At 43.1% G+C, this 14,262-nt stretch overlaps 1 pseudogene; it reads left to right on the forward strand.

The window, feature by feature from the left end:
* Nucleotides 1-7,532: 7,532 nt before the first annotated feature.
* LOC130493620 (U2 spliceosomal RNA) lies at nucleotides 7,533-7,659 on the forward strand (annotated as a pseudogene).
* The last annotated feature ends 6,603 nt before the right edge of the window (nucleotides 7,660-14,262 follow it).

Genomic DNA, 14,262 nt, shown 5'->3' on the forward strand with positions numbered 1-14,262 from the left:
AGATCAGCGGATCTGTATATGTGGTGCCCCTATTCTGGAGGATTTACCACATTACATCCTTTCTTGCTCGTTATATGCTCTTCCCAGGAGTAGATTTCTTGCAGCCCTTTTAACTGGGATGAGTGCTTTGTCGATTACTGAAAAAATTAAACTTTTGCTGTAGGACTGTGACACACATATTTCTTATTGGGTTGCACAGTTTGCACTTGCAGCACAGAAAATCAGGCTTAAGGAGGATCTACAGAGAGCAAATACTTAGAGCATTCATGGTTTAATGTTTCAGTCCGTTTTACTGATATTGATGTAGAATCCCAAACTCCCATTTTAACAGACCTGACAATTGTGTGTCCTCTTGAAATGGATGATGAATGTAATTGCCGTCTTTACAGTGTATCGGTTAGAACTGGCAATTGTATGTTTAGCCTGAAGAGGAGAAGACTGAGAGGGGACATGATAACCATCTTCAAGTACTTGAAGGGCTGTCACATAGAGGATGGTGCCGAGTTATTTTCTGTTGCCCCAGAAGGTCGGACCATCAGTGGGTTGAAATTAAATCAGGAGAATTTCCATCTAGACATTAGGAAGAATTTTCTAACGGTTAGAGCGATTCCTAAGTGGAACAGGCTTCCTCAGGAGGTGGTAAGCTCCTTCCCTGGAGGTTTTTAAGCAGAGGCTAGATGGCCATCTGTCAGCAATGCTGATACTACGACCTGAGGCAGATTATGAGAGGGAGGGCACCTTGGCCATCTTCTGGGCATGGAGTAGGGGTCACTGTGTGTGTGTGGTGGGGAGGTCATTGTGAATTTCCTGCATTGTGCAGGGGGTTGGACTAGATGACCCTGGTGGTCCCTTCCAACTCTATGATTCTGTGATTCCATGACTGATAGTAATGTCACAATGCTTCATTCTCGTCCCTCTCCAAGGGCCAGGCCCTATGGGTAAGGATTTGTGGGTCCTAAATATCCTTCCTCATCCCGGTAGAGTGAGAAAGGACTAACACTATATCAATAGTCAGCAGTTAGTATGCTAATAGTCAGATTTAAAGGGTTCATTTACCCGCTCTAGCACTAGACATGTCCAGTGCCACACTGGACTGGCTTTATCCTGCTAGGCTGGGAGCTACGGAGACCTTATCTGGTTAATAGTTACAGTTTCTGAAAGCAGCTAGATAACTCCTTCATCCTTGACTGGGCGTTGATTAGGGCTACCTCCATGCAAACGTTTTGCGCAGCTTTGGCTTCCAAATCGGACAGCGTCCTCTGATCGCCCATTTTTCCAGGTTTCCTCCATCTTTGTCCCAATTTTTCCAGAGACCCTGCCTACATCAGCACCATTTTCCTTCCATCAGCCCTATGTGGCTCAGAGCAGTTTACAACATTTTACATATATAATTTAAACTATAATTAAATATATAATTTAAACGAAAACCTTATTTAAAACGGGATTCCTAACTGGCGTGTCTATCGAAGTTTCATGAACAGTAGCCCTACTTGAAGATGGATGTTTTCAGGCGTCTGTGGCAGTTCCTGTTACATCCTCACAATGCTGGTGTTTAAGAGCTGTGGGTGTTGACATCCATGTTGGTGTCGCGAGCCAGTGTGGTGTAGTGGTTAAGAGCGGTGGACTCTTAATTGGAAGAACCAAGTTTGATTCCCCGCTCCTCCACATGAAGCCTGCTGGGTGACCTTGGCCCAGTCACAGTTCCCTCAGAACTCTCTCAGCCCCACCAACCTCACAAGGTGCCTGTTGTGGAGGAAGAGAGAAGGTGATTGTAAGGTGCTTTGAGACGCCTTATGGTAGAGAAAAGCGGGGTATGAAAACCAACTCTTCTTCTTTCCTTCTCTCTCATTGCCTTTTAGAAGGTGAACGTAGAAATGGATGGCGTAGGAATGCTTGGTTCTTTTGTAGTAACTATTCCATTTGTTTCCTCCAAAGCAATTCCCAAGCCTGGCCTCATCTCCTGGCTACAGGAAAGTGAAGCACCATTTTCCCCAGACTCTGAAGATGAGGAGCAGTCGGCAGGTGGGTGCTTAGATGTGTGCTGGATACCTTGGTTGGTTGGGGATGGAGGGGTTTTCATGGAGAGCAGCTAGATGTTTTGAATAGCAACAATCCTTCAGGCTGGGAGCTCATGTACCCTGGGATACCTCCCACAGTTCCACTGACCTTTCCTTCCTCATAACATTTCGCATGGGATGGGAAGGATGAAACAGTCCCATTCCTCTCAGTGTTGATCTAGATCTGTGGGACTTGGATCTTGACCTTGATTCCATCCGCCTGGAAGTGTTGATAGGTCTGAGTAAAGATGAGGAGTAGCTGCAGGGTGGGGAGATCTACTGATTGTCAAGGAAATGAACCATTATAACCATAAAGAAGAATATATAAACAATGATACACTTTTGCGTAGCAGTGTGTGTGAATAAGATCATGGGGTACAGGTGGGCTATAAACGAAATATGAGCAGCCAGTGTGATGCAGCAGCAAAAATGGCTAATCTGATCTTGGAGAGTATCAACAGAGGCGTAACATCCAAATCACAAGGATGTCATAGTTCCGCTGTACACCGCATTGGTCAGGCCACACCTGGCGTACTGTGTGCAGTTCTGGGGGCCTTCGTTTAAAAAAGGATGTGGACGGAATGGAGCGGATGCAGAGAGAGCGACAAGGATGACCAGGGGCCTGGAGACTGCATTGGTCAGGCGATTTGGATGGTATGCCCCTGTTGATACCCTCCAAGATCACATTAGCTTTTTTTGCTGCTGCATCACACTGGCTACTCATATCTAGCATACAGTCCATCCGTACCCCAAGATCTTGTTTGCACACACTGTTACGCAGAAGTGTTTCCCCCAGCCAGTATGCGTGCATTTTTGTTACCCAGATGTAGAACTCTGCATGTATCCTTGTTGAATTGCATCTTGCTCTGATCTGCCCGCTTCTCCAGTGTGTTCAGATTTCTAAATTGAATGAGTAATCTCTCCACCCCCTCATCCAGATCATATATAAAAAATATTGAAAAGTACCAGGCCCAGAATCAAGCCCTGAGGCACCCTATTGGATAGTTCATTCAGATGAAATGCCATTGACTACTACTTTTTGGGTGCAGTTCTCCAACCAGTTCCCTATCCACCTAACTATCTTAAAGTCCTAGAATTCTGCCCTCATATAATTACGCGTGATGTCTTCTGTGGTGCTGAACTTCATCCTCTGATAAAATGTCCTCTTCTGCATTATCCATAATAATACAGCATTCAATGGTGTCTGGAAATTATCAAACAAATTACAAGATATGATAATGTTTGAATCTAAAAACAAAGATTCCTAGTAAAAGTTATAAATTTATCTTGTATATGATTTTACGTCATTATATTGAATAATTGTAAGCCACCCTGAGCCCAGCTTTGGCCGGGAAAAGGCGGAGTGTAAATCTAATAAAATAAAAATCATGCAGCTATGAATAATAACATAAGTTATATGAAATTGCTCTGGACAGGAGGGTATGGCGACAGCCACACACCCCCGGTCCAGTTTTATGCAGCCCTTCTGAGGGTAATTATTCCCTTCCCATTCACACTGGGGGTCAGAAAGACAATGTTTTATCTCAAGATGGCTATGAATCTTGTTTCTTCAGGGAATGAATGGCAAAGCTTGCTCCTGGGGGAGTGCGTGTAAGAAGAATCGAAAGGATTGTCCATTCTATTGCTGTGCAGATGAGGGGAATTTTGGCAGGTGCTACTTCTCTTCATCCTCTGCGAATAAGCCAAAATATCTACACAAGGAATACAAGATCTGAGCTGTCCCCTCTGCCTAATCTTGTTCTACTTGTCAGATCGCAAGGAAACATTTGCTGAGTCTCCTGGCAAGCTTAAGAAAACACTGTAATAGAACCTCCATGTTCCAAGCAGTTTACTTAAAACATGTTAGGTGATGAGTGGAGGAGGTGGTCAGGTTTCCCCTGTAGGTGTCTGCATAGCCACTGTCAGAAATGGGAGGCTGGACTGGATGGTCTGATCCAGCAGAGGCCTCTTTTTCTCTTCTAGAAACAGGCTTTGCTTTAAATTGCATTGTCCTTGTTTGTGGCCCTCCTCCAGGGTGATCTGCTCTCTGGCAGTTAGGGAAAGCCAACGACCCCCATATAACTATCTCTTCTTTGGACAGAGACCCAGTGAGGGGAAACATGTCTGAGGGAGCCAAATACTGACCTGTTTTGGCATTCATCAGCTGAAGGGTGCTGACTGACTTTGGGCCAGTTGTGCCTGTCTGGCCCACCTCCCAGGGTTGTTGTGAGGACAGAATGGAGGACGAGAGAACAATATCAGCCACTTTGGGTCCCTGTTGGGGGAAAACGCGAAGTGTAAACAAATAAAGATTAACTTGTCTCCCTCACAGGCTGTGGAAGAGCTTCAGAGCCAGGTCCCAGATCATCTCTTTGGGGCAGAGTGGAAACACTTAAGGTGCAGCCAGCTCAGGTAAGGGATGAATATCAGGAACAGTTTGGTACTTCCTTTGAATGCAGGGCTGGAAGGGAACCATTTCTGGGTATTTTGTAATTTGCAGCCTTCTTCTCTTGGTAAGTTGCATTCGATTTCTCCATAGAGAAAAGGGGCCAAAAATGCTGAAATACATTTATAAAATTAAGTTTCACGGCTTTCTGATAACGGCAAGGTAATGCAGCAGCATTTTCAGGAGGCCGTGCAGTTCACTGATCTTCTCTCATGAATCAAAAGGCGGGATGCCCATACACTCCCCAGGCAGGTTTTATTGTTTTTCTATGGCAGGGATGTCAAACATATAGCCCACGGCTGGATCCTGCCCATGAGCCAGCCAAGGCAGCTACGCCTCCTCCAGTCCCGATCTGGGCAGATGAGCATGGCCTGGCCCAACCAAGTGTCATTTATGTCATATGTGGCCATTGTAACAAATGAGTTTGACACCCCTGTTCTATGGTGTGTCAAGTATTCTCTGAAGGTAGAACTCCCCCCTTGGGGTACCAAGAACTTTCCATGAAGGATCTAGAGAAGGAAGGTCAGTGGCTCGGTGGTAGAGCGCCTGCTTGGCATGCAGAAGGTCCCTCATCTAAAGATAATAAAAGGATCAGGTAAGAGGTGATGTGAAAGGACTCTGCCTAGGACCTTGGAGAGCCACTGCCCGTCAGAGCAGACAATACTGACTTTGATGGACCAACAGTCACTGCGTTTAAAATGGTGTTACTGCTTGCAAGGACCCTGCAAGGGTCTGACTCAGCAGACAGCATTTTCAGGTATTCCTCTTTCAATATCCACAGTTGCTTGAGGAGGGGCTGTGGCTCAGAGGTGGAGCATCTGCTTGGCATGCAGAAGGTCCCAGGTTCAATTCCTGACGTGCATTTCTGGAGAGCTGCAGCTGGTCTGATCAGACAGTCATGACCTTGATAGACCAATGGACTGATTCAGTATAAGGCTGCTTCATGCGTGTATTTGTTTTCAGATAGTGAGCAAAAACATGTTTGAGCATGATTATTTGTGAGGCAGAAGTGCCTTCTTCTTTCCAGTGTCCGGTTTCCTTTGAGGAGGTGGCTGTGCGCTTCACCAAGGCTGAGTGGGCCCTGCTGAATCCCGACCAGAAAGCTTTGTATAGGGAAGTTATGGTGGAGAATTACGAGAACGTGGCCTCTCTGGGTAAGGGATCCGTTTTATCTTGATTTGGTAGATTTGGAATTGGAAGGTGTGATTTTTTTGCCCGCATTGCTACTTTGATTATTTATGCTATTTATATCAGTAGAAGAGAGCAAGAGTCCAGTAAAGATTTGATAAAATTTCTTAAAGACTTAAACAAAAGACTTAGCACCTTAAAGTGTGCGTGTGTTAAGTGCCGTCAAGTTGCTTCCGACTCATGCGACCCTATGAATGAAAGTCCTCCAAAATGTCCTATCTTTGACAGCCTTGCTCAGATCTTGCAAACTGAAGGCTGTGGCTTCCTTTATTGAGTCAATCCATCTCTTGTTGGGTCTTCCTCTTTTCCTGCTGCCTTCAACTTTTCCTAGCATGACTGTCTTTTCCAGTAACTCTTGTCGTCTCATGACGTGACCAAAATACGATAGCCTCAGTTTAGTCATTTTAGCTTCTAGGGTCAGTTCAGGCTTGATTTGATCTATAACCCACTGATTTGTTTTTTTGGCAGTCCACGGAATCCGTAATACTCTCCTCCAACACCACATTTCAAAGGAATCCATTTTCTTCTTATCAGCTTTCTTCACTGTCCAGCTTTCACACCCATACATAATAATAGGGAATACGATGGCATGAATTAATCTAGTCTTGGTGGCCAGTGACACATCCTTACACTTCAAAATATTTTCTAGCTTCCAGCTAATAAAAAGTGATCTAGAACTTGGACGGAAGGTCACCAAGGAGAATACTGAGGTTGCTGTGTAGAGGAAGGCAATGGCGAACCACCTCTGCTCATCTCTTGGCTTGACAACCTCACGGTCTTGGCCTCTCCATGAGCTGATTGCAACTTAATGGCACAAAATTATTATTATTATTTATAGGACTCGTTTAGCAGAAATCTGAAACAAGTCTTGAGTATTAAATATGACATGTTAGGCAATGCAAGCTATGGTATTACGTTTGTAGAAATGTAATGCAGTGAGAGCAAGATAACAATAAGCAACAAGTAGCTTGTATTAGTTGCGATGTCCATTCCCTGACCTGGATAGGCCAGGTTAGCTCAGTCTTGTCAGGTCTTGGAAGCTAAGTAGGGTTGACCCTGGTGAGTACTTGGATGGGAGGCTATGCGTCTACAGGGGGGAGGGCAGGGAATGGCGAACCACCTCTGGACACCTCTTGCCTTGAAAACCCTACTGGGTTGTCATAAGTCAGCTGTGGTTTGATGGCACTTTCCACCTCCACCAGTATTGTCCACCGCCCTGTTCTGTCTGTTGAAATGCTTTCCAGAATTGTTCTGTTACAACATAGCCTTATTTCTTTATAAAAATGTCCTCCCATCTGCTGTAGAAGTGGTTGTCCCTGGACATACGTGGTTGGCCATGAGGTTTTCAGCCTGACCAATAGCATTTGTAGAATCCCAAACTCCCACTTTAACAGACCTGACAATTGTGCATCCCCTTGAAATGGATGATGAATGTAATTGCCGTCTTTACAGTGTATCGGTTAGTACTGGCAATTGTATATTTAGTCTGAAGAGAAGACTGAGAGGTGATATGATAACCATCTTCAAGTACTTGAAGGGCTGGCACATAGAGAATAGTGCCAAGTTGTTTTATGTTGCCCTAGAAGGTCAGACCAGAACCAGCGGGTTGAAATTAAATGAAAAGAGTTGCTGTCTAGACATTTGGAAGAATTTTCTAACAGTTAGATCAGTTCCTTAGTGGAACAGGCTTCCTCAGGAGGTGGTGGGCTCTTCTTCCATGGAGGTTTTTAAGAAGAGGTTATTTTCTTTTATAATAAATTTTTTATTGTTTTCAAAAAAAAAGTAAATTTAGCATCCATTTAACAACTGTTATAATAACACTCATAAAAGAATATCTCTGTATCACTTCTCGGCCTTTTGGCTAAGATCAAGTGTAGTATCTGTTCTTATCAGTTTAATAAAAGAATATCTCTGTAATGTTGTTAAAAATACATAGTAATGAATTAAACAATGACTTCCCCATCCCCTCCCTCTGCTTCAAAATAGATTAGTGTATTTCTTTCGTTTATAGTATTGACCCTAATATTAAACAAAAGTCTAATAATTTGTTGACAAAAAATACATAATGGGTCAATTCAATGTTTAACCTTCTAATTTCCCTAAATGTAATTCTTTATTGCAATAGATTCTCCATACCTCCCATTCTCCCATAAACTGTTCATTATCAGTTTGGTTTATCAATGCAGTTAACTTTGCTATTTCCACTAATTCCAGCATTTTCAGTATCCAGTCTCTTTTTCCTGGAATTTCCGTCGTTTTCCATTTAGCTGCGTACAACAATCTTGCAGCTGTGGTTGCATAAATCAGAAAAGTCCTTTGAGTTAAAATAGTATCTGGTATTATACTAAGTAGCATCATCTCTGGTGATTTAGGTATATTCTTCTGTAGTATCAATCTGATTTCATAGTATATCATGTCTTAAAATTCTTTAGCTTTATCACAAGTCCACCACATATGATAAAATGAGCCAATCTCTGTATTACATTTCCAACATTTAGGGGACATCATATTATAGACCCTCGCCATCTTTTTAGGTGTTAAATATCACCTATACATCATTTTATAAATATTTTCCCTCAACGATTGGGCATATATACCTTTTAGATCTCGAGTCCATAATCTTTCCCACTTGTTCAATGTGATATCATTACCTAGCGTTTGTGCCCAGTTGATCATTGTTGGTTTATTTCGTTCTTGCTCACAGTAGATTTCTAGTAAAAGTTATACATCTTAGAAATCAGCCGTTCATTGTTGTCCAGTAAAAGTTTATGAAAAGGTGATTTATCTTTAGAAAAACCTGTTTTCAAATCTTGTAAAAATACTAATGTAACTTGTTGAAATTGAAACCAGTTCAAAGTCTCTTGCAATTCCTGATAGTCCTTTAGACTACATTTCTTACCATCCCATTTTAATATATCTTGATAGGTAACAAATTGGTCTGGTCTAAGCGTACGTAGTGTTAACATTTCCTGTGATGATATCCACATTGGAGTTTTGGTCTCGAAAATAAGTTTGTATTTGGACCATATTCTAAATAAAGAGGATCTTACTATATGGTTCCGGAATGATGCTTGTATCTTTATTTTGTCATACCATAGATAACCATGCCATCCACTTATATTATTGAAACCTTCTAAGTCCAGTAACCGTGTATTTGATAAAGTAATCCAGTCTTTAAGCCAAACCAAAGCAGCCGCTTCAGCATATAATTGAAAGTTAGGAAGTGCAAATCCTCCTCTGTCTTTAGAGTCTACAAGATATTTATAGGCAATTCTCGATTTTTTTCCCTTGCCAGAGGAAATTTAATAGATCTCTTCTCCATCTTTCAAAGTACTTAGCATGGGAAATTATTGGTAGATTCTGAAACAAAAAGAGCATCCTTGGCAAAATATTCATTTGAATTGTTGATATACGTCCCAGCATTCAAAGTTTCTTGTTTGACCAAATTATCATATCATTCTTGATTGACTCCCACAACTTTAAATAATTATTTGTAATCAGGTCTTTGTTCTTTGTAGAAATCCAGATTCCCAAATATTTAACTTTGTTAGTTTTTTCCCAGACTGTAAATGATACAAAACCTTTTTGTTCAATTTCTGACATATTCTTAAAAATTGTTTGCGTCTTTTCTTGATTAATTTTAAAGCCTGAAACACAACTGAATTCATTCAAGGTTCCCACCAATTTATCCATTGATTGTGTTGGGTCTTCCAGAATTAACAAAAGATCATCCGCAAAAGCCTTTAATTTAAATTCATGTTTTTTTATTTTCAATCCACGGATGTCTCTCATTCCTCTAATTTTGCAACACAAGGATTCCAAGACCAAAATAAACAATAGTGGCGATAGCGGGCAGCCTTGCCTAGTGCCTTTCTGTATGACACAATTATCCGACATTGATTCATTAACTAAGATTTTAGCTTGTTGTGATGTATATATAGCAGGCCTCTCAAAAAACATTCACCAAAGTTCATTTTTTCCATGACTTTTTGCATAAAATCCCAAGAGACCCTATCAAACGCTTTTTCTGTAACTGGAGGACTAATTCAAACCGGAAAGACGTCTCAGTTGCTAAGGAAAGTTTCCAATTTCGCCCTTCCCTTGCAAAAAGGCCACGTTTAATTGGTAGATCCCATGCCGATCATTTAAGCCTCGTTTGTTTAGTCTTTTGGCTGATCAGAATGATAAGGTTCTTGCTGCGATATCGGGTGGATCTTGCAAGCCAAACTTATCCAGTTGTAGGAAAGGAGGCACAGGGAATTCAAAATGTTATTGAGCTGGTTCCCAGTGTTTGTTTTCTCAAAGGAAATACGGAAGAATATTGGTAACTCACATGAGCGTCCGGAGGTGAGGTTTTGGTATTGATGATTTTTCTTAGATGGTGATTAAAGGGGGAGGACTGAGCCTAATTACCTAAAGAAATGTCCTGGCGATGATTTTTCCCTTCTTGCCCGCGGGACCAGCATCAAAACCTCCGGGGGACTTAAAAAAGCTCCCTCAGAGAGTTCTGGAGATCAGACCGCATAGATGGCAGCAGGGAATTTCCTGCTTCCCTAGTCCACTGTTTAGGACCGGGTTGGGGTGCTATTTAGCACCCCAATTTGAACATTTCTTGGATTTTCCCTGGAGAGTCCAGGAAATATGGCGCTCAGTCCAGCTGCCCCGGCCGGAAGTCCGGTTTTTAATAAGAGGTTAGATGGCCATCTGTCAGCAATGCTGATTCTATGACCTTAGGCAGATCATGAGAGGGAGGGCATCTTGGCCATCTTTCGGGCATGGAGTAGGGGTCACTGTGTGTGTGTGTGTGTGGGGGGGAAGTGGTTGTGAATTTCCTGCATTGTGCAGGGGGTTGGACGAGATGACCCTGGTGGTCCCTTCCAACTCTGATTCTATGATTCCATGACTGATAGTAATGTCACACTGCGTCATTCTCCTCCCTCTCCGATCCCTTTAATGGGTAAGCGGTCTAAGGACTGAGCCCTATGGGTAAGGATTTTGTGGATCCTAAATATCCTTCCTCATCCCCATAAGGTGAGAAAGGACTAACAGTATATCAAGAGTCAGCAGTTAGTATGTTAATAGTCAGATTTACGGGGTGCAGTTACCCCCTCTAGCAGTAGACGTGTCCAGTGCCACACTGGACTGCCTTTTTTCTAGGCTGGGAGCTACGGAGGCCTTATCTGGTTAATAGTGACATTTTCTGAATGTAGCTAGATAATTCCCCCATCCTTGATTGGGCGTTGATTAGGGCTACCTCCATGCAAATGTTTTGTGCAGCTTTGGCTTTCAAATCGGACAGTGTCCTCTAATCACCCATTTTTCCAGGTTTCCTCCATTTTGTCCCAATTTTTCCAGAGACTCTACCTATACCAGTCCCATTTTTTTCCATCAGTCCTATGTGGCTCAGAGTTGCTTACAACATTTTACATATATAATTTAAACTATAATTAAATATATAATTTAAACTAAAATATTAGTTAAAATGGGATTCCTAACTGTCATGTCTAGCCAAGTTTCATGAACAGTAGCCCTACTTGAAGATGGAGTTTTTTAGGAGTCTAGCACTAGTCCACCTGTTTTCTTATCATCTTGTAGAACTTTGAATCTGACTCTTGGCTTCTTCCCATTCCAGACAAAATGGTTGATTTGTCCCTGCCAACAGTCTATCGTTGTGTCAGTTATACGTATTGGTAAAAATTGGAATGGGAAGTTTAACCTTGGAAGTACGTTCATCTTTATTATTCATATTCTTCCCAGCCAGGAAATAATCATCTTTGTCCATCGGTTCAGGTCTTTTTCTATTTCTCCCCAAATTCTTGCATAGTTCATTTTGAAAAATGTCTTATTTTGTGAAAATATATTGATGCCTAGATACTTAAGGCACCAGACAAGGGTGTCCACTTTCACCACTGTAAGGTGCTTTGAGACTTATGATAGAGGAAAGCAAGGTATGAAAACCAACTCTTCTTTCCTTCTCTCTCGTCGCCTTTTAGAAGGTGAACATAGAAAGGATGATGTAGGAATGCATGATTCTTTTGTAGTAACTATTCCCTTTGTTTCCTCCAAAGCAATTCCCAAGCCTGGCCTCATCTCCTGGCTTCAGGAAAGTGAAGCACCATTTTCTCCAGACTCTGAAGATGAGGAGCAGTCGGCAGGTGGGTGCTGAGATAGGTGCTGGATGCCTTGGTTGGCTGGGGATGGAGGAGTTTCCATGGAGGGCAGCTAGATGTTTTGAATAGCCACAATTCTTCAGGCTGGGAGCTCATGTACCCAGGGATGCTTCCCGCAGTTCCACTGACCTTTCCTTCCTCGTAAAATTTGGCATGGGATGGGAAGGCTGAAACAGTCCTGTTCTTCAGTGTTGATCTAGATTTGTGAGTCTTGGATCTTGACCTTGATTCCATCCGCCTGGAAGTGTTGATAGGTCTGAGCAAAGATGAGGAGTAGCTGCAGGGTAGGGAGATCTACTGATTGTCAAGGAAATGAACCATTATAACCAAAAGGAGAATATATACACAATGATACACTTTTGCGTAGCAGTGTGTGTGAATAAGATCATGGGGTACAGGCGGGCTGTAAACTAAATATGAGCAGCCAGTGTGATGCAGTAGCAAAAATGGCTGATCTGATTTTGGAGTGTATCAACAGAGGCATAACATCCAAATCGCAAGATGTCATAGTACCGCCGTACACTGCATTGGTCAGGCTGCACCTGGCGTACTTTCTGTAGTTCTGGGGGCCTTAGCTCAAAAAGGATGTGGACGGAATGGAGTGGATGCAGAGAGAGCGAGGAGGATGACTAGAGGCCTGGAGACCAAGCCCGACGAGGAAAGGCTGAGAGACTTGGGAATTTTCACTCTGGAGAAGAGGAGGTTAAGGGGAGACATGAAAGGCTGTCACTGAGGGCGCGGAGCTGTTCTTCTTGGCAGCAGAGGATAGGGCTTGCAATAATGGGTTGAAATTATTTACTTATTCGATTCGATTTCTTGCCCGCCCTCCTGGGCCAAGGCTGGGCTCAGGGCGGGTCACATCATTTAAATACACATCGACCATAAAATAATTCCATTTCAACTAAAACTAGGCAAATCTCATGAGGGTGCACCAATTTCTACCGATTTGACTGAATAGACGGGCAGGTCAGCCCCTCAAGTGGATTCTAGCGTAAAGTACCGAAAAGGATGGGGGTAACCAGGAGCCCGGTGGAAAGGTATTGGCTGGATGCACAGTGTTACTGAAGTTAAGCCACAATCATTTTGTGACTGGCTCTGCCTCCTATGGCAGCCATTTTGTTGCTGCGCCCACCATACCGTGTCAGGATTCCAGATGTCCCACAGGCTCAAAAAAAAATGTAATCAGCATATGGGTGGGAGTCACATAACCTCGGGCAACCTTCCTCCAGGAATTCTGTGTGAATATTAAATAAATGCCACTGATATAACACAGTTTGTACCCCACTTTTTTGCCTTCATCATAGCCACCAAAGCAGCTATCAAATTTATTGTTATATTTATTTATTTGTGATTTATTTAATAAATTAAACCGTATTAAATGAGATTCCATCTTAAAAACCATTAAAATGAGCAAAAACACAGTATTAAAACAATTGAAACGAGAGCTCAAATAAGGAAGACTCATTGAGGGAATGTTAAACAAAACCAACAAGTCTTCACCCCCTCACAGAAGATGGTAATCGGAGGGGGCAGGAGTATCTCCTTAGGAAGGGGGTTTCAGAGTTCCGGTGTCACAGTCAAGAAGACCCTTTCCTGGATCGCCACCACCTCATCTCAGAAGGCAGGGCGCTTGAAGATCAGCACCAGCCTCTGTGTAATTCATAGAATCATAGATGTGGAAGGGGCTCTACAGGCTATCTAGCCCAACCCCTGCTTAATCAGCGTAGAGCATCCCTGACAAGTGTGTGTCCAGCCTCTGCTTGAAGACGGCCAGAAAGGGGCAAGCGCGCCACCTTGCTAGACAGCCCATTCCACTGCTGACCCACTCTTATTGTAAAAAAACAAGGTTCCTAATATCCAGCTGTTTCACCCTCATAATTTATACCCATTTTTGTGAGTCCTATCTTCTGCTGCCAACAGGAACAGCTCACTGCCCTCCTCTAAGTGACAGCCTTTCATAGAATTGGAAGGGGCCACCAGGGTCATCTAGTCCAACCCTCTGCACAATGCAGGAAATTAACAACTATCTTCCCCCCATCCCAGTTATCCCAACCCTCCCCCCGCCATGCAGGATCCCATAATCAAAGCACTCCCGACAGATGGCCATCCAGCCTCTGCTTAAAGGCCTCCAAGGACTAGGGGACACCACCACCCTCCGAGGCAGTGCATTCCACCATCAAACAGAGAACAAGCTAGTTCCCTCATCAACGTAACATCCCTTCAAATATTTAAACATGGCTATCATGTCTCCCCTCAACCTTCTCCAAATACACAAAGAGAGCAATCATCCCCCCGCTCAATTTCTCCAGACTGAACATTCCCAAGCCCCTCAGCCTTTCCTCGTAGGGCTGGGTCTCCAGGCCCCTGATCAATCCCATCGCTCTGCTCTGCACCTGCTCCA

This window comes from Euleptes europaea, chromosome 1, assembly GCF_029931775.1.
Source record: "Euleptes europaea isolate rEulEur1 chromosome 1, rEulEur1.hap1, whole genome shotgun sequence".
Lineage (NCBI taxonomy): Eukaryota > Metazoa > Chordata > Lepidosauria > Squamata > Sphaerodactylidae > Euleptes > Euleptes europaea.